General features: G+C 46.2%; 1 pseudogene; it reads left to right on the top strand.

The window, feature by feature from the left end:
* Positions 1–20743: 20743 nt before the first annotated feature.
* Positions 20744–21048, top strand: LOC112652713 (host cell factor C1 regulator 1-like; annotated as a pseudogene).
* The last annotated feature ends 5357 nt before the right edge of the window (positions 21049–26405 follow it).

The raw sequence follows: 26405 nt of genomic DNA, 5'->3' as shown, positions 1-26405 counted from the left end.
GCATGAGCATGAAATATGGTTTCATCAATAGAATCCTAGGCTCTGTCTACACAAAGACAAAACAATCGGGTAATTTAGTCAATTCTGTCAAAAAAAAAAAAAAGAAGTCAACTGAGTTGTTTGGTACTAGGTAAGCCAAACAATAACTTGCTTGTTATATCTGTCACATGCATAGGCCATAGGACTGTTCCTAGCCCATTTCTTTGAGTTCTGTAACACTACAAGCCAAAGAATGCCTATGCTATCCTTCAATGCTGCCAAGAAAAATTCCCTGCCAATTGTCCACAAGCATGGCCTTTCCTTATCCAACCTAAGCATGACAGTGACCAGCACTTATTCAGGAAAAACTTAGTATTTACTATGAATAAAGTCCAAAGGTTAAAGAAATTTTTGAAAGATTGTAAGACATGGATCCAACCTTCAAATGGCATACGGTCTATGCAGGGGACCAAAACTAGCATACGTGGAGGGAAAAATAAAACAAACAAACAAACAAGACCTGCCAACAACCCAAGGCAGAATAGAACTTAATGTTCAACAATATGGATCAGAGGCTAATGTGGGAGGAGTTCTAAATAGAAGCAAATTATCAAGGTCTGGCAACATTTCAAAAAATTGTTGATTATTAAGTCTTTACCTAAACTCGAAGCTGATTATACACACTGTATCTTATATTTCCTTATAGGAAATGCAATTGCTAGCAAATTAGTGTAGGTAGTGCAAATAAAATTTATGCATCTAAGATTTTGTGCTACCCAGAAATAGAAATGGACTCATAACTATGAAATCATTCAAGAATCAGAATCACAAGGATCTGACTCCTTCTAGCAGATGAGTAGCTCCAAACAGTGAATTCTAATTTTCCAGAGAAAATCAAGTTACTTTTTATCTTCAAAAACAGCAAGAGACAGCCACAGTCTAGATTGAAGACTCTGGCAGCAATTTAACACACAAAAGGCTCATAGAATCATGAAGCAATAACTGCTGAACCCCACCGGCCTTGCTTGGGATTGCAGGTGCCCCTGGCAAACGCTGTTTTCCCTTTACCCTCTTTCTCTACCTTCTGTTCCCTTTTATTTCTTCTCACCTTATTTTTCTTCTCTTTCAATTATTTTTTAAATGGCCTTTTCACTGAAGCAAACACATATTCGGAAGAAGTACAGTTGACCCTTGACAACATGGGGCTTAGGGGTGCTGGCCCTCCCACTGTAGAAAATCGAAGTAGAACTGACTTATCTACGACAAACTTAACTACTAATAGCCTAGTTGCCCCAGAGCCTTACGCATAACATAAGCAGTGAATTAACACATATTTTTTTATGTTATATGCACTAATATGGTATTCTTGCAATAAAGTATCCAGAGAAAAGAAAATGCTATTAGGAAAGAAAATACATTTACAGTCCTGTAAAAAAAAAAAATAGGATATCTCCAGGCAGTACCCCCAGCAATCCAGCAGACCTGTCCCTTCCTTCTACAGTGTTTGCAGGAACAAACCCAGAGATGTCCCTCCTTCCAGCCTCCAACTGCCCTCCAGCCTCTTCTCCAGATGCGCCTCCAGAATTGTCTCCTCAGTCCCCTCCTGCACAGGGGAACCGTCTTCAGCTGCCTGGTCACCCAGCCTCTGGGGCCTCCTGCACCACCTCCCTCCTGCTTCCTGTCTCCTGGGGCATGGGGGCAGTGGCACCTGCTCAAGATGCAAGGATGCAAGGCAGCGGCACCTGCTCAAGATGCAAGGATGCAAGGCAGTGGCACCTGCTCAAGATGCAATGATGCAAGGCAGCGGATCTGCTCAAGATGCAAGGAAGCAAGGCAGCGGCACGTGCTGAAGATGCAAGGATGCAAAGCAGCGGCAAGTGCTCAAGATACAAGGATGCAAGGCAGAGGACGCCGGGCAGGCTACGGGCGGTGCAGGAGCTGCCCCAAGACGCAGGGGGCAAAACCCTGAGCACGAAGCCGCCGGGATCCTGGCGAGGAATCCGGGGCAGACCCTTCTGGAGTGTGGGGCCCTGGGCCCTGTGGGGCACACCTGGGGAGCGGCTTCCGGAGGCGCAGGTGAGATGCAGACCTGCCCTACACCTGCACCTGCTGCGGCAGCGGGCGTCCCCGGTAGGGGCTCACATGCAGCACAGCCGGGGCCCTCAGAGCCCAGTGCCCGGGCTGCTGCCGGCTTTGAGGGCGCCCTGGAGCACCCCCAGTCTGGACCAAATGCAAGCCGTCGAGCCATGGAGCAAACCCCCTGAACCCAAACTCATGCATAAGTGGCCGATGCGGCTCATACCTGTGTCGTCCAAGGGGCAACTGCAGACAGGTTCTAACATCTAACGCGAGGAGTCTCAAAGTGAACAGACATGTAGTCAAAGCCCATTATCAAGAAGCAGAGCATTGCCAGCGACGGAGAAATCCTTTTGTGGCCCCCTCCCCATCACCGCCTCGACTTCTAAGAACAGAAATTAGTTTTGCTCGTTTTTGAACTTTATGCAAGTGGAGTCATACCTGCCTGCTGCTTCCTTTGCTCAAAACTATGTATTTGTGTTGGGGTGCTTGGGTGGTACAGGCCTGAGCATCTGTCGGGGTCCCCTGAGGTCATGATCCCTGGGTGGGGAGATGAGCCCCAGGTCCAGCTCAGTGGGTGTCTGCTTGGGATTCTCTCTCCCTCTCCCTCTGCCCCTCCCCTCACCCTCTCCTCAAATATAAAATAAATCTTTTATATATATATATATATATATATATATATATATATATATCTGTTATTGTGTGTGGTAGTAGTTTACATATTTATATTGTTCTTTATTTTTTAAGGATTCCATTTATTGGAGAGAAAAGAGAGTATGGGGGAGGGGCAAAGGGGGAGGGAGGGAGAGAATCTGAACCGGAGCTGGAGCCCCATGTGGGGCTGATCCCACAACCCTTAGATCAGGACCTACCTGAAATCAAGAGTGGGCTGCTTAACCGACTATAAATAGGTGCCCCTGTTCATATTGTTCTTTGGTATCTGATTGTGTAAATATGCCATAATGTATGTATCCAGTGTACACTGATGGATATTTGGGCCATTTCCAATTTGGGGGTGTTCAAAACAGTGCTGCTATGAGTATTTTTGGTAAACATATACCCATGTTTCCTTTGGGCAACACCTAGGAGTAGAATTGCCGGTTCAGCAGGTATGCATAAATCGTTTTACTAGATATTCTTGACAAGTTTCCCAGCATACTTGTACCAATTTACCCTTCCAACGGTAACCTGAGAATCCTAGTTTCCCCCTATCTTCACCACCACTCGGCTTGTCAGTCTTTTTTATTGTACCGATTCTGGTGAGTATACAGTGCTATCTTGTGGCTTTAACTTGCATTTTACCGAAGACGAATGATGTTAACCATGATTTCACACATTATTCAATGATTTGCATATGTTCTGTGCAAAGTGCCAATTCAAGTCTACCAATGTTTTTGTCCCTTTTTTCTCACTGATTTTTAAGAACTCTCCATTTTTTGTTGGAAGTATTATCTTTCATACGTTAGCCTGTCTTTTTTTTACTTTTCTAACGATGAGTGAGCAGTTGCAGGGTCAGTTAATTCAGAAGTTTATGGGTGTCACCTTTTCAATAGGTCTCCTGACTCTTCCTCCATGGTCTGAAGACAGCTGGCCACAGTGCCAACCAACACGTCCTCTCGTAACAATATCTAAAAGCTGGAAGAAAGAAGGCTTCTTCTTGCATGTCTATTTCTGTTTATCTGGGAAGAAAATCTTTCCCAGAACATCCTTTATTCCTCCACAACAGACTTCTCAGACTTCGTGAGCCAGATGTGGACCACACGCCAACCCCTAAATCAATCATTGCCGTTGCTTTGATTGGCTTAGAACAATTGAGATTCGTCTCCTGGGGAAGAGACTAGTAAACCACCCTTGTCAGGTTCCTGAACGCAATTGGTATTCCATAAACAAGACGGAAGAAAGAAGGGAGAAGGCTGTTGGCTAAGCAGCCATCCATATCTACCACACTCACCAAGGAACCTCATCTGAAATTTGAGGGTAAAATGAGATAAAAACAGCCACTTGCAATTGTAAATTGAGTGTTAAATTCAATTCTAACCTAAGTTGCGAGACATAATAAAGTGTTCAAGGTATTTATTCATAGTGAAATGAAAAAAAGAAGGATTGGGCCTGGAAATAAATCTATAGCCATAAATGCCTCTGACATACAAAAGGCTGGACTTAAATGATCTTGGAAATATTAATATGAACAGATATTGATGCTTATTAATAAAAATAAATATTGTTAATGAATATTAATGACTGTTAATATAAACAGAGATTAATGGCAAGTCTTTTTATCATTTCATTGTGGTGATGGAAAGAATTAGCCAAATATAAGTTATTAGATTATAAATTATTTGCGAATAACAATTGTGTCTGTATTAATAACAATGCTGTTCTATTATGGACAATTGGAATTTTTTTTTAATTTAAGTAGGCTCCATGCCTAACTTGGAGCTTAACATGGGGCTTGAACTCATGACCCTAAGATCAAGAACTTAGCAGATGGATAGAACTAGATGGCATTATGCTAAGCAAAATAAATCAATCAGAGAAAGACAATTATTATATGATTTCATTCATACGTGGAATTTAAGAAATAAAACAGAGGGACACAGGGGAAGGGAGGGGAAATAAAACAAGATGGAATCAGAAAGGGAGACAAAGCATAAGAGACTCTTAACTATAGAAAACAAACTGAGGGTTGCTGGAGGGGTGGTGGGTGGGGGAGTGGAGCTAGAAACGAATAGTGCACTCAGAGTGCAAAGTAGGGGATGGAAATGGTTAAGACGTGATTGCAGGTCCCTAGGTTAAGAACTTTGTATGAAAACAGGAGAGGGATGGGGCAGTTGAGGGGGTTTGTACAGTCTATAGGGTCAGAAGGGGTGCATTTGTCTTTTTTGTTCAGATTAGAATGAGTTCTCCCACATTTAAAGACCTAACAAAAAAACCAAAGGGAAGAAGAGATTGAAGATCAAGAAAGTGTTGTGAAAAAATCAGGCCAACTATACAAATGGAGAATGGAATCTTAGCGAGAGGAAGCACACCTCGTTCTGGGTCAAAACTAAGGATGGGATGGAGAAAGTAAATTTATAGAGGGAGAAGAGACGGGAAGTTGGTGAAGTACATGTCAATGGCTTTATTTTGGGAGTGCATAATAACAATACGACGATGATAAGAGTGATAAACATGTATTCGGTGCCACCGTGTACAAGATATTCTGCTCAGCATTTCACCAGAATTATCTCACTTGATCTCCTTAACACCCTGCGAAGTAGATATTATTATTTTATGCCTATTTTGCAGAGTTGGCATCCCAGACACTGGGATTTGGTAAATTAGCTTGCCTGAGATCTGGCACATGTACAGAACTACTTGCCTAAGAATCAGCACAACACCAAAAATGGAGAGAGTCCTATTTCGTTGGTTCCATCTCTTGGCTTGAGAAAGAATGTGAGGACCAGGGCTTGGAGATCTTCCTCATGGAAGTGGACAGAGATGTACATCCTCACATGGACAAAAGATGCTAAGTGACAAATACCTTAAAAACTATTTTAAAAATATATTCCACTTGGTGACAAACAGGCATGAAATTAGCATTCTTTACAAAGCACTGAAATGACATTTGATCTTAGTTTTCTATTGCCTCAGCTGATTATTCTTAAGATATTGTTAGAGTTAAACTGACACTCAAAAGAGCCAATCTTTATAATTTCTTTTGAAAATTACGTTCCTCAGCATTAAATCAGGAGACTCAGCATTTCAACAGAAATGTCCAATATCGTTTCATCAATTATCTTAGTTTTGTATACGGAACACAAATCAAATAAGCCGACTTTACTCAAACCTGATAAAGCCTTGGTATTCCCAAGCGGCATATACTGAAGACCCGAATGATACTTCTAGGGCACCACTGTTGGGAAACAAGCTTTCATTTGTGGTCTAGAATGAATTAGTTTGTGACAATCTCTCTGTATATTTTTTGTTCATTGGTCTTAGTGACCTGGAGAATTGGATGGGAGGTTAGGGAGGTAGAAATGACCTCATCTGGTCTAAGTTGCATGAGATGTCCAGGAAGAGTATATTCTGTGTGGATGAATGAATGGATGCCTCCAAAGGCCTGACAAAACACTACCCCCCCCCCACTTTGGCTTCATGCATTGTACAAGGTGGATGCTCAAAAAACTGGGTCAATGGAAGAATGTAAGAAGGCAATCAATACTATGAGGACCTAAGCTCCTCCAAGACACACAGTCCAAGGAAGGTATTATTTTTTTTTTTCAAGGAAGGTATTAAATAATTGCTTCTTATCTCTCAAAAAAAAAAATCACACATTCCTTTTATTATAGTCACCATGTACCTAGAAGCTTCAAAACACTGGAAGCTTTTGCAATTACTAGAGCTCCCAGAGTCTTGATAGTATCTGTTCATAGTGCTCGAAAAACAGAATTGAACGGAGAATATCAGTTGTAGAGATTGAGATGATATATATGTAGAGTGTGGTGGATAATATTATCAGTGTCCCCTGGCCTAAAACATTTATTACCAGATTCATATATTTACGAGTTGAAAGCACTGATATTTTGGCTCAAACATGAGAAATTTTTATTCTCCCAAGTATTGGTGAAAATACTGCTATTTGAGAAGCTTTAACCTTTTTTGTGTGTATGTGCCGGGCATGAATCCCTTTGACAGTCTAATAAAATCTATGCTCATAATTGAAGGAAGTGCTCAATTTCAGTTAAAATCTTAAAAAATAAGAATATAATTTTTCCCATCCATGTTTGCAGCCTCCCCAAATACAAAAGTACATGGACACCAGATAAAGAAACCCTGATGAAATCAGTTTGAAGTGTGTTATGCCCACAGTATAGGCCACATTCTTTCTTTATTCTGGCTCCTTTTTTTTATTATTTTTTTTAACAATCTGCAGATTTGTTGCAGATAAATCTCCCTTCTCTTCCATAGAATCCTCCTACCTGCCCAAAAGTTTTGAAAATGAACATCCTCCATAAATACAATTATCAGAATATCAGAAAATAATTTTATATGGCCTTTTCCCCAAACTGGTAACAATAAGTAAAATACCTTAGTATTTAATAGACAAGAGGAAAATAAAGCTAGTGAGTTCTCAAAGCTCTATGTCTTTCCCTTCAGTTTCTACTTCTCTGTGGTAGTTTCTGAGTTGAGGAGTCAATAAATAAACTGAGGCATTAGTCTGTGTTTATCAGGACTGTTTGGTCTTTCCTTCCTCAACTTTCCTTAAGGTCCTTAAGTCATACTCCTGAAAGTTGAAACACGATCCTAAGTAGGATCCTAACTCTAATCCCCTCACAAGCTGACATGTGAAAACATTAGAGAGGGAGACAAACCATGAGCGACTCCTAACTCTGGGAAACACACAAAGGGCTGTGGAAGGGGAGGTGGGCGGGGGGACGGGGGGACTGGGTGACGGGCACTGAGGAGGGCACATGATGGGATGAACACTGGGGGTTATACTATATGTTGGTAAATTGAATTTAAATAAAATACGTTTTTAAAAAACAAAATTGCTATTACTGCTAGACCATCCCAATTCCTTAGTCCTGCATAAATTTCCACTTCACTTCAGTTCTTCTCTTTTTTCTCCTATAGCCCATGCAGGCTTATTTATGAAACATTTTTTTATGATAGAGTGAGAATTTGCTAGAAGATCTGAGAATGATTCAGAAATTGGGGGCTCTGTTTGCCGTGAAATTCTAGATGAATAATCGGGGTTTGGTAAATTGGAAAGAAGAGCTGGAAAATCATTAAGGATTATTTAAGTTGTCCATTAAAAAAAAACCCTCAAAAATTCTTCTTCTACCCAACTATCTTATGAGAAGATAATTTGAATACAGAAATGGAACTCTGGTGCCTTCTTTTGGAAAGAGGATGCAAGCGTCGCCGCTGCCTACCGTGGGCACCAAGCCATCCCCTTAGACTGGATTCTTGGATTAGTCCTTTTCGAAGTAGCGGAGCTGAAGCAGGAAACAGGGCCCTTCTATTACTTCTTTCCCTTTAGGCTGCACCTGCCTCCAGGGATCCGCCTCTATGATCCTGCAAAGGCACAGCTTCAGTTTTCACTTTGAAAACTGCGCTCTGCCGTCCTGTCTCTGGGTCACATATACCTGCCTCCCGCCGGAGGCCTCAGCCGTCCCGGGTCCCGCCCAGGGGACAGCGAGGTTGCGGGGGCCGTGGGGCACCAGGGCAGCAGCGGGCACCGAGGCAAACCCCCTGCCCGGCTTCCCCGGCCCACGCCCTGCCCGCGGCTCCTGGCCTGGGCCTGCCAGGTCCCCGGCTGCCCCCCCTTCCACAGCCCGAGCAGCTGCTGGCAGAGGGACGGGCCGCCAGCCCCGCCGAAGCTCACCTGGCCGTGAGGCTCTCAGGACCGCTCTAGATGACACACTGCAGGGGACACAACTATCCCTGAGCCTCCCTGGCCTCCGCAGGCAGGTGCGGCCCCCAGGCCGACTCCTCATTCCCAGACCCTGGCTGACCCGCTACAGACCTGGGCCCGACAGCAGAGTGTCCTCTTTGACGGGCGTCAGCACACTTGGCTTCTTGCACAATGTCCCTTCTTACTCTCACCGACGTTCCAGTCGTTACCTAAGAGCAGCCGTGGCCAGGCTGCAGCGCCCCGAGCCAGACCTGGGCAGAAGCGGCCATAGGTTCTAGGCCCGCAACCGCTTGGTGAACGCCTGGTGCCATGGGATTAACTTGCTTTGAGAAGCTGCCTTATATAATTATCACTCACTGCCCTAAAGCTCCATGAAATTTTATCAAACTTGGAAGACCAGACTGTCCAACAAAATGCATTCAAACACCAATCTTTTGGTTCCCAATCCAATTAGATCAGGGGTTTTAAAATTCTTTGTGTGTGCCATGGATTCTCTTGGCATTTTTGTAAAGTCTAGGGACTCAGAATAATAGGGTTTTTGTTTGTTTGTTTTGTTTATTTATTCATGAGAGACACAGAGAGAAAGAGAGAGAGAGAGAGAGAGAGAGAGGCAGAGACACAGGCAGAGGGAGAAGCAGGCTCCATGCAGGGAGCCCGACGTGGGACTCGATCCCTGGTCTCCAGGATCACGCCCTGGGCTGAAGGCGGCGCTAAACCTCTGAGCCACCCGGGCTGCCCTCCTAGGGTTTTTTTTAATCATAAAATACAACAAACAGTGTTAGAGAGGCAAGTAAGCAGTAATACTGAAATATAATTATCAGAATACCAAAAAGTAAACTCAAAGGACCTTGGGTTTCTATGTCAGCATGTGAGGGGATCAGAAATTGCTGCAGCTGCTACACCATCCTAACAAGAAGTAAAAAGCCAACTGAAATATCAGTTTTGACCAACTGTCAGAAACTCTTCCCGCAAAAAAATTATGAGCGAGAAAAAAAAAAAAACAACTTATTTTTAAATCTGCTGGAGGAGTCCAGTCACAGGACTCGCAGCCCCACCTCACCCGCCTTTACCCCAAATTGGAGAGACAGGCAGACCCAGAATGATGATCCACTGGAGCAGAGACCACCTGGGAGCCAGGGCTAGGGCAGGAAAACCAGAAGTGTCACTGGTGAACTGCTGGAGGCTCAGTGTACTGCCCTTGAATCCAGGCTGATTCTAGCTTAATTCTGATTCTCAACTATGTCTCTGGGTCACAAACTCAGAAAAATGGCACAGGTAATGAGTTCTGGTGGCCAGGTGACTCCCACCTCTGTCTGCACCACAGATTGACCTGAAGTCACAATTCCCTGCAAATCCACCTGCCTCTTTTGCTGAACTACTTCAAAGAGGTGACTCTCATCTCTGTGACCAAGAGTCAAAATTCACATACATCTACGTTTGGCATATAAACCATCTGAAATATCTCACTTCTCCTGACAATAGCTTCTAATAAAATAAAGGCATAAAGTCTCATATGCTTGAACTCATATGCTAGGAAAATTGACGTCCCGCCAAATTTTTATGCACTTGTTCATCCAACGTATAGTGTTGGGCACTTACTGCATATGCCAGGCACCATTCAGGCACAGGGATTACTGAAACAGCAACCTAGAGGTTCTTCCTTCATAGACTTACATTCTACTTAGGGGGACAGATATACAGTAAAGAGAGAAATATATGATATGTCAGGAGAAGATATGAGCCAAAGAGAAAAAAGAATAAAGAGTATTTATGACAAGAGATGAAAGCCAGTGAGAGACCAGCTTTCATTGCTTTCCAGAAAGGGTAAATAATAAAATCCCATAGTTATAGAATTAGCCCTAGTCACAACATTTCATGGATTTAGACTGTCCCCAGACCTAATTCCTAATCTGACTTCTACAAAAGCTGACAAAAGAAAACTTTAGTAGAACATGCTACCTCGTAAGGAGATGTTATCTCCAAACCAAAAGAGTATAAAGGCATAGCTCATTCAAATAATTACTGCATGTATGTGTATTCTTTACAAGCTTTTACAACATATAAAATTTGTACCATTAAAAGCTTAGCTACTTGTTTTTTGGGTTCATGATCACCTTGACATAAAAAAATATTTGTCTACAAAGTCCAGTGTCTAATTACTCAGGGCGAGGAGGAAAAAAAAAAAACTTAAAAATGCTAAAATAAGGTAGAAGCTTGAAGCGAAGCCATCATGCAATCAGAACTACTCTTCAAACAGAAGCTCGACAACCAAAGCTCTCCGTGAATGTGTTTTTATAAGAGTCTCTAATTTTTGTGTCAATGAGGCTGGAGATTTCTGTGTGTCTTTAGCACCCCATGGCAGTGGGTAGAATTTCCAGGAATGGACCCCAACGTTCCATAATATATTTCCAAAACCTGTGAATTAATGGAGATATCACTCCTATGATTATGTTATGTTATGTAGCACAACTGACCTCAAACAGGTGAGATCACCTGGGTGGACCTAATCTGATCACAGTAGGTCTTAAAAGCAGAGAACTTCTGCCGCTGGCATGACAATGAGGTAGGAGAAGAAGACAGGAGAAGTCAGAGAGATTTGCAGCCAGAGAAGGACTCTTCATGCCATTGCTGGCTGAAGATGGAGGAGGCCACATAAAGGGGATAGAAAGCCAGCAAGGAAATGGGGACCTCAGTCCTACAACTGTAAGGAGCTTGATTCTGTGAACAACCTGAATCAGCTTGAAAGTGGATTCTTCCCCAGAGGCTCCAGAAAAACACAAAACAAAACACAACAAAACACATATCTCTGTGCTAACATTGATTTTACCCTTGTGAGATCCTGGAGCAGAGAAATCAGCCAAATCCACTAAAACTTCTGTGAATTCATAAACTGTGAATTAATATAGGAGTGTTGTTTTAAACCACTGAATTTGTAGTAATCTGTTACCCTAGCATAAAAGAATGAATACAGGGGCACCCGGTTGGCTCAGTCAGTGGAGCACATGACTCTTGATCTTGAGGTTGAGTTTGAGCCCCATGTTGGGTGTAGAAACTACTTAAAAATAGAATCTATTTAAAAAAAAACAAAAATGAATACACCCATTTACCCTACGTCATGGCAACTGTCTTTATTCTTTTTTTTTTTTTTAATTTTTATTTATTCATGATAGTCACAGAGAGAGAGAGAGAGAGAGGCAGAGACACAGGCAGAGGGAGAAGCAGGCTCCATGCACCGGGAGCCTGACATGGGATTCGATCCCGGATCTCCAGGATCGCGCCCTGGGCCAAAGGCAGGCGCCAAACCGCTGCGCCACCCAGGGATCCCTGGCAACTGTCTTTAAATAATGTTTTCAGTTTCTGTTGTTAGACTGTTTCAGTTGGGTTCGTTCAACACAGAGTTTAAAACACAGAGTTTAGAACACAGTGTTGTCTCTTTTTAGTACAATGACCTTGTTTGTCTTTCCTGAACCAGGTTGTTTTCCGTATGCTGGTACGGCATCCGTTAATTAGCAACGGACATTTACTTGGGGTCACTCTATGCTCTGTGTTATCTGGTGTGTTATGTGTGTTATGTGTGTTATCTGGTGCACTGTTAGCTGTGTCACTTTATGGTGCTTGAAATTCTATGAGCCCGATTCCACCGTTCTTCCAGCAATTGTCACCCGTGTGTCTCGTTTGACCGTTTTCATCAACGTGTGATATGTTAGTTGAACCTCCTGTGCAACTAGTTTTATGTCCCACATAATTTATTATTTTAATTGTAACATTAGCATTTGTTTTGATACTTGGTAGCTTGCAGTGTCAGCAAGTTGGAGAAGAACGGTGACCTCACGAATCATTACAGGATTCGGGCCGTTGTCACTATACCACACACAGCTTGCGTCCCAGTCATGGTAACGTGGACATCAGGGTCTCTTACAAAACTTGACTCATGATTAATGACCTGGACTCAGTGAAAATCGACTGTCCTTCCCAAATAGAGCCTCTGGAGGCTACAAAGCTCCATTTAAGATTCTTTTGTTAAAGGAGCTCCAACTGCAAAGAAGAAGGTCACGTGTAGAGGAACCAGTAGCAGATCCTGTCTACTAGAGAAGAATGCTGGGAAGGTAGAACTAGCAAATCAAAACCAGGAAGGATAAAACAAAGATCTGCAAATAAAAGAAAGCATTGGATGGAGTCCCATCAAAACATTTTGAAGATAACTTAATGTAGCCTCTGAGTCCAAAGGAAGCCAGAGAGAAGGTCTCTAAGAAGTCAGATAAAGGGCCAAATAGAGGAGCCCTTTATCATAGAAGGAGATGAGAAGCAATTTTAAAAGCAGACCAGGTCAAGTATCTGATGACAAAGGTAATTTAAAAGATTATTTAAAAGGTGAGCAATTATTCACTACTGGATTTTGGCTAAATAAATAAAAATTAAAAATGAACAGTTAAAACAACGAGATACCCCTACATACCTATTAGGATGGCCAGAATGAAGAACACGGATGACACCAAACGTGGATGAGGCTTTGGAGCAACAGGAACTCTCCTTCCTTGCTGGTGGGAGCACAAAATGGCACAGCCTCTCTGGAAGGCCGATTGGCAGTTTCTTGCAAAACCAAACATGCTCTTGCCATAGGATCCAGCAATTGTGCTGCTTCGTATATACTTACATCCACGGGGATGTTCATAGCAGCTTTATCCATAATTGCCCAAACTTGGAGACAGCCAAAACGTCCTTCAGTCGGTGAGTGGATACACACACGGCGGTACATCCAGACAACGGAATATTATTCAGTGCTAAAAAGAAATGAACTATCGAGCCATGAAAAGACATGAGGAAATTTAAAATGCATACGACTTAAGGGAAAGAAGGCCGTCTGAAAAGAGAAGGAGAGAAGAATAGCTGAAGCCGACAGGATTTTTAGGGCAGTGAAACTGCTCCGTATGATACTATAATGGTGGATACATCATACATCTGTCCAGACCCGTAGAACACGCAACACCAAGAGTGAGCCCTAATGTGAACTATGGACTCTGGGTGATTAGGATGTGTCTGTGTCAGTCCATCAGTGGTCACAAATTTCCCACTGTGGTAGGGGATCTAGGGGATGTTGATGACGGGGGTGGCTATGCATGCGGGGGAGCAGGGCACGTACTGACAAACTCTATGCCTTCCTCTCAATTTTGCTGTGAAGCTTAAACTGCTCTAAAGAAATAAAATCTTGGGGGGGGAGGGATCCTGCTGGCTCAGTTGGTGCAGCGTGTGCCTCTTGATGTCAGGGCTGTGAGTTCAAGCCCCATGTTGCACATGGAGCCTACTGCTGAAAAAGGAAGTAGGGAAGAAGAAAGAAAGAAGAAAGAAAGAAAAGAAAGAAAGAAAGAAAAGAAAGAAGAAAGAAAGAAAGAAAGAAAGAAAGAAAGAAAGAAAGAAAGAAAGAAAGAAAGAAGGAAGGAAGGAAGGAAGGAAGGAAGGAAGGAAGGAAGGAAGGAAGAAGGAAGGAAGGAAGGAAGGAAGGAAGGAAGGAAGGAAGGAAGGAAGGAAGAAAGAAAGAAAGAAAGAAAGAAAGAGAGAAAAAGAAAAAGAAAGAAAGAAGAGAGAGAAAGAAAAAAAGAAAAAAAAGAAAAGAAAGAAAGGAAGGAAGTCTTTTTAAATAAGCATTCTATTAGCAATTTATCTTAAAAAGTAACAATATGGGCAGCCCGGGTGGCTCAGCGGTTTAGCGCTGCCTTCAGTCCAGGGCGTGATCCTGGAGACCCGGGATCGAGTCCCGCGTCGGGCTCCCTGCATGGAGCCTGCTTCTCCCTCTGCCTGTGTCTCTGCCTCTCTCTCTCTCTCTCTCTCTGTGTGTCTCATGAATAAATAAATAAAATTTAAAAAATAAAAATAAAAAATAAAAAGTAACAATATGTCAAAATATGTGTATACAGATTTCTGTTTCAGCTTTGATTACACATAGAAAAATTGGAAAAATCTAAATGTTGCCTCCCGTTGTCCCTCTCAACTTATTAGGCAGCTCTCAAAGACAAAAGTGTAGATCTACGTTTCCTAGAACGGAGAGATGCTGTGAGCGACTGCCCAGTGAGAAACCAGATGACAATATATATTTTTTTAATGATAATGTATTTTTTTAGCGCATGAGTACCTGCTACCTGCTAGTTTCTGTGCTCACCTGACATTAAGCTCAGCCCTTGGGGTGCTGTTACTGCTCCTTGATCGCACCTCAGGGAATGAGCTTAGAAGCAGTTATGGACTTGGTGTAGGTACTTCCTCACCTCACTTGAACGCTTAGGTGAAACTACTTGCTAAAGCTTAGTACTTAGGTGAGGACCTTACAGAGCCAGGAAGTAGAAAAGCTGTGGTTGGAGTACAGGTTTGTCTGACTCTAAAACTCATGTCGTAACTCACTGTATAGAAAAAGCATACAGAATATGATCTCGTTTTTTTTGTTTTAAGAAAAGAAAATCGCAAATATATATTCAGAATAAACTATTTTATCTATTGTATGATGCGTTCTTCTTTTACCACCCGGTTGCACCTTAGAATCAGTTGTGTCTTATAATTGCCAACAGAATTCTTCCAGAGAGAACTTGGAATTGCTTCTGCCGGTTTTTAAATTAAATTAAATTCTCTTCTTTGGGAGTTTTGAACCGCATGGGAGCTGTGGCTGTAAACCACAAGCCTGCATGTATGTAGCAACTTGTAATTCAAATTATTTAAGGGAGAATTTTTCCTTTCCTCTGCCCAGTACTAAGAATTAAAGTTTCTTTCTGTTCTTTCTATTTGGCCTGTTGTACCTTTTGTGTCTCAGACTTACTTGGAAGCTGAGGAGCAGGAGTTCCTATTATTTCATTAAATTCCTCACCTTGTTTCTTAAAAAATCTTTCTTAGTGGTAACCAATGACTTCATAAGTTATATAAAATATGGTACTTAAAATTAAAAAAAAAAAAAGGGATCCCTGGGTGGCTCAGTTTGGTGCCTGCCTTTGGCCCAGGGCGCGATCCTGGAGGCCCGGGATCGAATCCCACGTCGGGCTCCCAGTGCATGGAGCCTGCTTCTCCCTCTACCTGTGTCTCTGCCTCTCTCTCTCTCACTGTGTGCCTATCATAAATAAATAAAAATTTAAAAAAAATATGGTACTTACATCAAGACATCAACAGCGATTTCATGAATTTTGTCCTTTTTCCTTATTTTGTTTCCAAGGTCTTCTGCAAAAAAAAACCCATGAATCTTTATTTTTAGAAATTAATGTTAAAAAGTTCTATCAGGGGTGCCCGGGGGACTCAGTGGTTGAGCATCTGCCTTTGGCTCAGGGCATGACCCCAGAGTCCCAGGATAGAGTCCCACATCAGGCTCCCTGCGTGGAGCTTGCTTCTCCCTCTGCCTGTGTCTCTGCCTCCCTCTCTCTCTGTGTCTCATGAATAAGTAAATAAAATCTTAAAAAAGAAAATTGAATCAGCCTGTATATTGTAATTTTGGAACAAGCAATTGATGTAGCTGGATCACAGACATACCAATATTTAGTGTGCCCATCATATATATATATACACACTCCTATGACAAGAGAAATTATGTAGTATGTGCATAAAATATTCTAAATCATATAAATATAAATATGCTATGTATTATATATAGGCATACATTTTCATATTATAAATCACACAAGTATATACATATGATAAATTTTAGGCTCTGTGCATAGAAAGTGCACTGACATATGTATGTACACACACACACACACACACACACACACACACACGTTTTGCAGTTTTGCTACTCCGGGGTGACATTGCATTAGAGAAAATGGTGATAGATGTGAAAACGAAAAGAAAGCCGCAGGCCCGGGGAGTCGCCCGGAGAGCCACGGGCCCGCTGGGGGCAGAGGAGAGCCCGCCTGAGGTCCCGGGTCCTCGTGGGCCCCTGGGTAAGGCCCATCGAGTCAGGAAGCTGCACAGCCCTCCAAAGCGGCCGAGCTGCTTGGCCCCAGAGCCCCGAGCACCCCTTGTCCCCCGCTGGCCGCACAAGGGAGGTCCTTGGCAAGCTGTTACTACTCAGTTTTCCCCGTGAGCAAGCTCCAGTGCCGTGGACCCCAGATGCTGCCCCGCGCTTCCCAGGAACTCCTGGCGCCGCGCTCACGGTCACAGTCACGGTCACGGTCACGGTCACGGGGTCACCGGGTGCCCGCAGGTCAGGTGCGCGGCCTGGAGCCTGGGGCCCAGCCTTACCAGATGCTCCGGGCCCCCAAGAGAGGCTCGGGGTGCTATCCTGTGGCTTTGAGGCCTGGGGGGACGCCCCGGAATGGCCTGGCCCCCAAAGGCAGCAGACAAGCACCATAGTAACTCGAAAGCAGGGGGAGTAAAAAATAAGAAAACAATTAGAATCTCCATGGGCCAGGGTTGAGCGGTTTCCTAAGTGGCAGGGGGAGCGGCGGCGGGGCCTGCAGGTGGGGTGGGGGTGGGGGGAGCGGCCAAGCCAGGGCCCGGCGGGGGAGGACACAGGACATTTGTCAAACCCTCCAGGCTCCCGGATTGTTTTCCTTTGGAGAGCGCGCAGGGGCTTGGGGGGGGACGGGCCAGAACCCCCGCGGGCCCCTGGCACAGGTGCCCGCGCTCCAGCCCACGACCCGGGCCCTGTTCCCTGCGGTGCAAGGTCGCCTCAGCCAGGAGGCATCCCCAGAGGTGGAGTGGGGCTCCGAGGAAGGTGACAGCGGGGATGCGACTGGCCTGGGCCAAGGGGGGCTGGGGGAGGACACCGGGGTGTCTCAGGTTCCTTTTCCTGAACCCAGTAGGCAGGGCCCAGCTGCCCGGCGTTCCCGCCTCTGCGCTGTCCCTGCACTCCCCGACCTCGCCGTGGCTCCAGCGGAGAGCTGGCCGCGGGGACGCGTGTTCATGGGGCCCCAGGGCGGGGGGGCCTGCCCTGGGGGGGCCTCACCTGGGTGGGCTGCCCTGGGGGACTGCCCTGGGGGGGGGCTGCCCTGGGGGGACCTGCTCTGGGGGAGCCTGGTCTGGGGGGGACCTGGCTTGGGGGGGACCTGACCTGGGAGGAGCCTGGCCCGGGGTCGTGTGCTGGAGCCCGGGCACCTGTGGGGAGGAGCCTGCCCCAGGGGGGTCCTGCCCTGGGGGGGCTGCCTTGGAGCCCGCTGGGAGCGCTCTGGGCGCTGCTCTGGCCCCGGGAGAGGAGAGCCAGGCCCCCCCCATGCCCTTTGACTGAGTCGCCCCACCTGGCGAGGCTCGAGGACCCAGCACAGCGGCCAAGGGCCCAGGGTCCCACGCAGCCTGCGGGCACCTGCGCCGCGCCTGGGACTGGCGGCCGGACGGGCCGGGTGGAGCCGAGCGCGACGGGGAGGACTTGCTTCCTGACACCCGAGGGTCTAAACTCACCTGCGTGGCAGTTTCTCCGAGGCCGCCGCGCTCGTCCCCGAATTGGAAGTGGAAACTGCCTTCTGAGCTAGAGCTTCTGCAGCCGCCCCCCAGGGACCACGTGGGCAGGGGCTGGGGACAGGGACCGGCTGGGGACTGGGACTGGGCTGGGGCCGGGGGTGGGAACGGGGACGGGGCCAGGGACAGGGACGGGCTGGGGCCAGGGACGGGGCTGGGGCCGGGCCCTGCTCCTCTGGTTCCAGGCCTCTCTGACAGAGACACCTCCTCCTCCGGTTGCAGCCGAGCCGCGGACGCTGGGGGCCGCCGGCCGGGAATAGGAGGCCCTTGGGGTCCCGTCAAGGATGCAGGGGGCCGCGGCACACACGAGCTTTGTTGGGGGGCCGCACTGGGGAACCCGCTGGTCGGGGTAGCGCCCCCGGCCAGAGCCCGTCCAGAGACTAGCGCATGGGGCCACCATCCAGGAGAAGAGGAGGAGGGCAGGGCACCCCCAGGGGAGAGGGCGGCGGGCAGAGAGGGCCCCACACACCCAGGTGACGTCACTCTGCAGGCCAGCAGGGGTCTGAGGGCTCCCAATGGGCAGCGGCAGGAACCTGGGGTCTTTAGGGCCCTGGACTCAGCTCCTATTTGGCAGGAGATGTCGGGTAGCACCAAGTGTGCAAACAAGCCAGGCTCTACAGGGCAAAACACTCTGCTTATTTGGGGGACGTTTAAAACAATGGGATGTGCAAAATACGGGGTTTGGGCTGCCGGGCCGTTGAGCGAACAGCTCCCAGCCCACGGTGAAGCGTGTCCACACCTGGGGCCGGGCCCGGGACCCAGAGGGAGCCACCTGTGGGCCTCCGTCCCGCAGGTGAGGCCCACCTCAGCCCCGCTGCCTCCCAGGTTCTGGCCACGGGAGCCACGGGAGCCGGGGAGGGGAGATGTGACCACCCATGGCCCTGCAGTCCCTCTGCGGCCCCGCGGGCCTGCGACACCCGGCCTTCCACGTCATCCCCGCTCGCGCGTCCGGCCTGCGCTCCGTCCCTGTCCCTGTGTTTCCTGCCACACCTGGTGGCTTCCTGCCCACCCCCCCCCGGCTCTCCTCCACTTAACTTCATTGTTGCCGCCTTAACAGTATGTATCTCAGGCTGTAACTAATTCGCTTTTAAATCTGTTCACTTTTTAAGTCACAGCTTCGGCCCGTTTCCCCAGTAGAACGTGAGCCACCTGACAAGGCGGCCTCCCAGCTCGGCGCTCACCCCAATTACCACGCCTTGAGATCGTGCCCGGCACGCAGGAGGTGCGAAGTACACGATCCCCTTCATGACCCTGTGCTCTAAACCTTCTGAGGACGAAAAACTCACTTCTTCAAAGCCACTTATTTAAAGTGAAATTATGCATGTATATGATCCGTAAACTTAGTTTTCAAACACAAACTGATGGCTAAAATCTCTTTCCTCCTATCTTGAAATATTGAATCCTTCTGCAGGGGTCAGTTCAGAATGTGCAGCTTAGATTTGGGACAAGAGGAGTTGCCTATATGGTGACTATCCAAGACCAGGGATTGTATCATGAATAGTTGCAAATGACGTAGTGCTCAGCATCCGTCTTTAAAGATCAGCAGGCATTTGCTTACGTTTCGTTCCTTTAGCAAATATTTATTAAACCCCTATCACGTGTCACATACTAGGCGAGGCCCCAAAGAGCAAATGGTCAAGCAAATGGGACAGAATCTAAGTTGTGGTATGCTCTATCCCAAAAAGTGTTCTGAGGAACATAATACAAAGGTATTTCTTTTAAGAAAGTTAAAATCCCCCATAGTATTTGGTTTGGGAAACCCCAATGAAAAGACATCTGTATGAAGACTACCATGCAGATGAGAATGGAGGAGGCTTCCAGAAGTCCTGCCATGTAAAAGCAATCTCTGTCCAGAATTTGCCAAACTTGTATTCGACGGTGGAACTCCCGCAGATACCGCAGACATGCTCTTTGGCAAAATACCCCTTGGGATACGTCCTTCTAGCTGGCTCAGTCGTGAGCAAGCGTTCGCTGGAACCCAGAGCAGGTGGTCATGTGAGAAGCTTGAGTTTCTCCTGTTGCCACCCAGGGAACAGTGAGCAGTCAGGACCAAGAGGACCTTTCAGGTCACTAGAACAATCTTTTACAGCATTCATGTTTATCCACACTTGCATTTGGAGTTTTCAATAATATTGACCATCAATTTTAATATTCAATCACCTCCACTTGCTTCTCATCAGAAGTGGTACTTTCTTGCGTTAATTCTAACAAGGGGTTTGAGTTGCAAGTGTTTTATTATCATAGAATATAAAGGTAGACAAGGTATATGGTCTCCTAAGTCTCACTTGAAGCTCCAGTGGTGTAAGAGATTGAAAAACCCACCATTTCAGCCATTTTTATCATAGGTTATGTTTATTGAGTTTTTACTACGTGTTAGCCTCCTTGCCTACATTGCTGCTAAAAACATCGCCATGAAATAGGTGCTAACATGACTTCCTGCTGACGGGGAGTGAGAAAACAGCTAGGAGGTGTACGTGTGTGTCGCTGGGGGACGTGATCGAAGTCCAAATCCAAGCAATTTGACCCAGAGCCTACTTAATCATGACACTAATCATCGAATGTTCCCTCTAGATTTGTGCTGCTCAGTACAGCAGCCTCTCACCCCACTAGCTATGGACGTCTAATACAAATTGAAATGAGTCTGAGGGACCTTCAATATTGAAGATGGGACATGAGAAAAAACCTAAAAGGGAGACTAAGAAGTAGGAAACCAGGCAAAGGGAGTGTCCCGGAAGCCAAGTGTAGAAAGTGATTCAAGAGGACAGAGAAAGGTCGCCTGGATCCCACCCTCTGTCTACAGGACCAAACCCAAATGATCCGGCAGCAACCCCTAGATCGAGGGCCCCTGGGTCAGACCCAATGTGACTCATGGGCCATGTTGAGGACACGCTGAGCCAGGGCAGGACGGAGCCCTTGCCCGAACAGTTTCTGAAGAGAACGGCCACCCACTTCCCCCTGACTTAGCCTGCACAATGACCACCCTTACTGCAGCCCCCTCCTATGGCTTCCCCCCGCCCCCATTCTCTGACCCACTTAGGAACTCTTGCTCTGAGCTGCTTCTCTGGTGCTACCCTGGGAACCTGATCCCCAAGGCCCTCTGGCTGCTGAGACTAGAGGATTCCCCTACCTCTCACTACCCTACAACCCAAGCTGGGAAGGTAATGGAGCTCTGAGCGCTGGTGGGCAGTGTTTCCACCCACCCTCCTTCCCCACAACAGAGAAGACCAGCATCCCCACTAAGGGACCAGATGTCCTGTGTATTCTCCAGACCAAGCCTCAGCCCCAGAACCTACCCTCAACAAGGGAAGACACTGAATCCCACTGAGCTCTGGGGTGGTAGGGGCAGGAGGGACAGGAGCATGGGAAGGGAGGCATTCTCCTCAGAACTGAGTAAAGATTGCTGAGAAAGAAAAGAAAAGAGAGGAGTGAGAGAGCAACTGCATCAAATGCTATACAAGGTATAGCAGTCAAGGTAGAAAACAGTCAAGGTAGAAAAACACCAAGGAAAAGACCATTGGACTTGGCAATGTTGCCCTCGGTGATGATCTTGGTAAGAGTAATTTTGGGGCCTTCAAAGGGATGAAAATATGGCTAAAGTCCATTCAATTGGAGGAGAAAAATTGGAGAAGGAGTGCATGCAGGAATGGCAGAGGGAGATAATTTTCAAGCAGAGTCCTTGCGTGAAGTCTGACGTAAGGCTCAATCCCCTGACCCATGAGATCAGGACCTGAGCTGAAACCAAGAGTTAGACTCCTTAGAAGTTTTCCTGTAAAGGAAAGGAGAGAAATAGAGCAGTAGCTGGAAGGTGAAATAGGCTCAAGGGATTTCTTTTTCCTTTTTTCTAAGAATAGAGAAATAGGAGCATGCCTGTGTGTGGATGGTCATGTCCCAGTAGACCGGGGGAAATTGCTGGCGTATTAGAGAGGACTTAAAATTGCTGGAGCAATGTCCACAAGTGTGCTCCAGTGACTGAGATATTCGCAGAGAGTTGGCCCATCCATAATAGGAGAAGAGAAATAAGATTACATGGGTGCACGCTTGGGGAGATGGGAGGTGATGAGAGCTACGGTGGTTCTCCTTTGGTTACTTCAGTCTTGTCAAGGAAATTCAGGAAGGTAATACATCAGCTGAGATGTAGAGGTCCAAGAAGAGAGGAGAAGGGTTGAGATTTTCACCTAAAGAGTAGGGTGGGTGACCGGGGGAAGCAGCCGGGTTGCCAACAAGCATACACGGACTACTTGATGTCAGCAAACACGAATCCAGAGTGCCACCAATCGCTCTAGCTCTGCTCAGGGAGACAAGGAAATGCTATTACTTTAGAGAAGGACAAAGGAGCGGAAGAGTCAGGCAAGGGATGATTTTAATGACAGGTCCTGGAAGTGAAGGAGCAAAGTTAGGACACGAGGGAGCCAAGGGACCATGACAAGATGGTAGAAGCCTTGAGGGTAGCAGCGTTGTTGGGTTGTAGGGATCAGAGTCCTAGAGGGAGAGCGTTACAAAGGTAGGATGTGGGACAGGTGCAGCATTGATAAGTGAAAGACAAGGAAGGAGTTGAGGGGCCCTGAGATAGGGGAAGACGAGACCATTAGCTCATGAAAGTCGAGGAACTGAGAGGCTCTGTTGGCACTGAAATCCCCAAGAATGGAGCCTGGAGTCCTCATGGTGGGAGTGAGTCAGGAGCTAAGATCTTTAGGGAAGGGGGAGACGTGACTGCTGTGATGGGTGCGGGGGCAGAGGTACTGGCCCCAAGAGGATGACAGCTAGATGGCTCAACAGCTGCACGCGCAACCAAAGAATAGGTAAGATCTAACAAACCCAATGGCTTGATTTGGTCACATCGCTGCCGGCTGTCCCATCCTATGAACTTGGTCTCGAGGATAGAACGATCTGAGCCCGTCAAGCCCTCTTCCCTGTGGCGTATCTAGTAGAGAGCCACTAAAGCCCGTACAATTCTGAGCGTCTTCTATTTCATTCACAAACACCTAGAAATCCGTGGAGTAGGGATCCCTGGGTGGCGCAGCGGTTTGGCGCCTGCCTTTGGCCCAGGGCGCGATCCTGGAGACCCGGGATCGAATCCCACGTCGGGCTCCTGGTGCATGGAGCCTGCTTCTCCCTCTGCCTGTGTCTCTGCCTCTCTCTCTCTCTCTCTGTATGACTATCATAAATAAATAAAAAATATATTTAAAAAAAAAAGAAATCCGTGGAGTAACATGAACAGCTAGCTCATTTGTTATTGGGGTGGGGAGGGAAGGGGGGAGCTGTCTTTCCCCAAACCCAGCGAAGCCTTTCACAGCCAGATCTTTAAATGCTCGACAATGATTGGAAGAAAGTGTTATTTTAACTCTTTTCATATGAAACATTTTCAGAAACCTTCTGCAATTGTTGCCACAAAGGCTTAAATTATTCATCTCTTCGTTTCGGTTACCAGCCCTGCCAGGGCAAGCCCATGCCAACGTTCTTTCTCTAAATTCGGAATATCTGTTTCTCACATGGTACAACAGCCACGTGTACTGAACCTAATGGTCAGCGGAACAGGCATAATATTCAAAATCAGGGAGCAATTAATTCCACAAGGCCGGTAACTCAGAGTTAGTTTTGAAAGAAGACATTTTCGAAAGGTAAAGAGGAGACCATGCACATATTATGTGGAAGTGCCCAGCACGTTCTCTCTTCAAGGTCTTTGCACATGTTGTCTGCCCCTCAGACATCGGCTTGGCTCCTCTCTTACTTCATTCTGGTGTCTGCTCAAATGTTACATCCCCAGGGAAGTCTGCCCCGACAACCCTAAAATGCCGCTCTTACCCAATGCCTCGCTTACCTGTTGAATTACTCTTTTTTTTTTTTTTTTTTTTTAAGTAGGCTGTACGCCCAACACGGAGCCAAACGTGGGGCTGACACTCATGACCCTGAGATCAAGACGTAAGCTGAGGTCAAAAGCCAGATGTTTAACCAAATGAGCCACCCAGGCATCCCATCTTTTTAATTTTTTTTTAAAGATTTCACATATTTATTCAAGAAAGAGAGAGGAGAGGAGAGAGTCAGAGGAAAAGGGAGAAGCAGACTCCCCACTGAGCGTGGAGCCTGAGTTGGGGCTTTAATTTTTCTTTATCAATACCTGAGACCGTGTTCGCTTGGCTTACTAGTGAACGCCTACTACTTAGAACACTGGGTCTGACACAAGGCAGGCAGCCAAGTATCTCCTGAAGGCATGAATAGATGAATGTATGAATAAACAAATTAATGCCAGAAATGCCATACTGGGAGAGAAAAGTTTTACAAATACGTTAGGTTCAAAATAAGAAAGCGATAGTTGAAAATACACTTTCCTCAAGCTTAAACTGTTAAAATACAGTCATGTCACAGAGGGGAATATAATAAAACTTTCTGTTGAAAAAAGAATTCCACTTAGCCAAGAAAAAGAAAAAAAGAAATGTCAGTCTAGAGGATAATTTTACTTGAAAGGTACATACTTGAAAACAAAGACTTACAATGGAAGCGTTCATCACGCCCAGCGCATGCTTGACAAAGCGCTTTCATTTAGCGTGATTTATGTGGTGGTTGGTCTGAGCGGGTCAAGATACACACATATTGAACGTAACAACTACACAAAAATGTACACACAACTGCTTCTTGTCTAGTTTTGAGAAATAGGTAAACCTTACTTCTGGTTGATAATCACACGGGTATTTATGGGAATTGCTGTGTTAAGTTGCATGAGCTACTCCTTGCCAAAGGATCAATTTAATGTTCTGCCCTAAGGAGCATCAATCGTCTGAATAATTTCCTCCTTATAGATTCAGGCAATGTGAGACGGCATTTTCAGATATTCCTGGCTGAATTCCACCTCAGTATTCACAAATTCATTGATCTGGTTGGGGGAGTGAGGGAGGAGGGTCGGGTACAACGGGGGGCTGGGTGGACACAGAGGCCGGAGCAAACCAGCTGAATTACTACTTGCATTCGTCGTGCAGACCTACAAATAAAATATAATTATAGCTCACTTTCAGAAATGGCACTACCACCCCGCTGCCCATTTTCCATTTTAAAGAGAGAAACTCTACTAGCTTAGTGGTATTATTATATATAGACATTTGTCTATTCCCTTCCAAATATATATTATGTATATATAATTCACCCAACCCCAAGATTTCGTGCCATTCTCTCATTCCAGAACCTTGGGCACCTACGTAAGCAGAAATCCACAAATGCCGCCCTGGAATTTCTGCCTTTAGTTTGGGCAAACTGAAGAGTACATCTCATAAAAGGCAGAAAGAAAATATATATTCACATCATGATTTTCGACATTATGCCCGACCAGCTGCCCATGTTCAATCAATTTCCATTCTTTTATTTAAAAAAACCCACTGTTTCTCAAAAGACTTATAACTTGTTTTCAAGGTTGTAATCCATGTTTCCATGGCCCTGTGGTCAATTGTGAACCTTAGCCGAGTAGTGCCCGGGCTACATACGGACGTAGAATCGGACAGAACGTGAGGTGGACTGTTTCACTCCCAAGCAGAGTCCACCATCCTCCATGCTCCTTTATTTCCCAGATGTGCGCCTCAGCACATCTGCAGCAGGTGCTCCCTGGGCACATCCAAAGCCCCTTGATGGACCCGTTTCATTGTACTACTCGGGGCCAAGGAAACGGTTCTTCCCCAAAGGGTCAGATCAGACGTACTAGGGCATCTGATGCTTTCTTTACCTTCTTCCACCATGAATAATTTATCGAAAAGCATCCTCAAATTCTGAACAACACAAATACAGAATAAATTATTAACACGAGCTTCCCCAACCTAATCATCTTCTCTTCCTCTTTGACTAAAGGCTCCTCTCCGCTCTTAGCATGACTCAGTAGAAACATCTCTATTCTGAGCTCTTCTGCCAAACAGCTGTGTACTCAAAATGTCTGCGTCTCATTTCTTTATCTGTAAAGGGAAGAGTAGAATCAAGTGATTTTATGGCCTGTCGGCTCTAATAGTTTGTCTGTGTTTATATCAAGATTTAGGAGCAGGAGAGAGTCTTCTTCCCCCAACGTAATCCAACTGCTTCTGTAAGTGAGGGTTTGAGAAACCTCCTTGTAGCGTTGGGTGAAGATCAACGCTTAGGACGGAAGAGCAAGATCGCACCAGTTGCTGGTGTCATGATGTGCGCAGGTCACTGCTCCGCTTGCTCAGGGCTGGAGGAGGATGAGAAGAAAATCAAGTGGAATATAAACGTTGTGCTTTGCTCATCAAGGAATTCCCTTAAAAAGATTCCTCCAGTCGCTCCCTTGTTCCTTGACCGCAGATCCTGGCAGACTTCAGGCCTTTCCCTTGACGTCTAACGTCTTAACCTAGTGGGTAGGCTTCGCTTTGCTTTCCTTCTTGCCACTTTTCATCTTCGCCTCTCTCCCTCCACCCCATCCCCCCACCCCTCGCCTGTTTCCTTAGTGCTACCCACCAATGGCTACTCCCCCCGCCTCCCCATCTGAAACAGACCTGGAAGACCAGAGGGAGGGAGACAGAGAGAGAGAGAGAGAGAGAGGTGA

Source organism: Canis lupus, chromosome 4 (assembly GCF_003254725.2).
Source record: "Canis lupus dingo isolate Sandy chromosome 4, ASM325472v2, whole genome shotgun sequence".
Lineage (NCBI taxonomy): Eukaryota > Metazoa > Chordata > Mammalia > Carnivora > Canidae > Canis > Canis lupus.
Note: the sequence above shows the minus strand (reverse complement) of the source record. Positions and strands in the feature narration are given on the sequence as shown.